This window comes from Mandrillus leucophaeus, unplaced genomic scaffold, assembly GCF_000951045.1.
Source record: "Mandrillus leucophaeus isolate KB7577 unplaced genomic scaffold, Mleu.le_1.0 Scaffold481, whole genome shotgun sequence".
NCBI lineage: Eukaryota > Metazoa > Chordata > Mammalia > Primates > Cercopithecidae > Mandrillus > Mandrillus leucophaeus.
In genome coordinates this window covers 856,262-858,054 of record NW_012105154.1, presented here as the reverse complement: position 1 = coordinate 858,054, position 1,793 = coordinate 856,262, and positions in this window count along the sequence as shown.

Below are 1,793 nucleotides of genomic sequence, written 5' to 3'. Positions count from 1 at the left end.
AAAGTGACAAGGAGAATAAAACCAACGTGGAAAACACACTTCAGGATATTATCCCAGAGAACTTCCCCAACCTAGCAAGGCAGACCAACATTCAAATTCAGGAAATACAGAGAACACCACAAAGATATTCCTTGAGAAGAGCAACCCCAAGACACATAATCGTCAGATTCACCAAGGTTGATAAAAAGGAAAAAATGTTAAGGACAGCCAGAGAGAAAGGTCTGGTTACCCACAAAGGGAAGTCCATCAAACTAACAGCAGATCTCTCTGCAGAAACCCGACAAGCCAGAAGAGAGTGAGGGCCAATATTCAACTTTCTTAAACAAAAGAGTTTTCAACACAGAATTTCAGTTCCAGCCAAACTAAGCTTCATAAGTGAAGGAGAAATAAAATCATTTCCAGGCTAGCAAATGCTGACGGATTTTGTCACCACTGGGCCTGCCTTACAAAGTTCCTGAAGGAAGCACTAAATAGGGAAAAGGAAAACCGGTACCAGCCACTGCAAAACATACCGAAATGTAAAGACCATCAACACTATGAAGAAACTGCATTAACTAATGTGCAAACTAACCAGCTAGCATCATAATGACAGGATCAAATTCACATATAACAATATTAACTTTAAATGTAAATGGGCTAAATTCCCCAATTAAAAGACACAGACTGGAGAATTGGATAGTCAAGAACTATCAATGTGCTGTATTTAGGAGACCCATCTCACATGCAAAGACAAACATAGGCTCAAAATAAAGGGATGGAAGAATATTTAACAAGCAAATGGAGAGAGGAAAAAAAGGCATGGGTTGCAATCCTATTCTCTGATAAAACAGACTTTAAATCAACAAAGATCAAAAAAGACAAAGAAGGGCATTACATAATGGTAAAGGGATCACTGAAACAAAAAGAGCTAACTATCCTAAATATATATGCTTTGAATACAGGAGCACCCAGATTAATAACACAAGTTCTTAGAGACCTACAAAGAGACTCAGGCTCCCACAAAATAATAGTGGGAGACTTTTAACACCCCATTGTCAATATTAGACAGATCAATGAGACAGAAAATAAACAAGAATATTCAGGACTTGAATTCAGCTCTGGACCAAGTAGACATCTACAGAACTCTCCACCCCAAATCAACAGAATATACATTTTTCTCAGCACCACATAGCACTTACTCTGAAATTGAACACATAATTGGGAGGAAAACACTCCTCAGCAAATGCCAAAGAATATAAATCATACCAGTCTCTCAGACCACAGTACAATCAAATTAGAACTCAGAATCAAGAAATTCACTCAAAACCACATAACTATATGGAAACTGAACAATCTGCTCTTGAATGACAACTGAGTAAATAACAAAACTAAGGCAGAAATAAATAAATTCTTTGAATCCAATGAGAACAAAGACAAAATGTACCAGAATCTCTGGGACATAGCTAAACCAGTGTTTAGAGGGAAATTTATAGCACTAAATGCCCACATGAGAAAGCAGGAAAGATCTAAAATCCACATCCTAACATCACAATTAAAAGAACTAGAGAAGCAAGAGCAAACAAATTCAAATGCTAGCAGAAGATATGAAATAACTAAGATCAGAGCAGAACTGAAGGAGCTAGAGACACAAAAATCCCTTCAAAAAATCAATGAATCCAGAGATTAACAAAATAGACCACTAGCCAGACTAATAGAGAACAAAAGAGAGAAAAATCAAATACACACAATAAAAAATGATAAAGGGGATATCACCACTGATCCCACAGAAATGCAAACTACCATCAGAGAATACT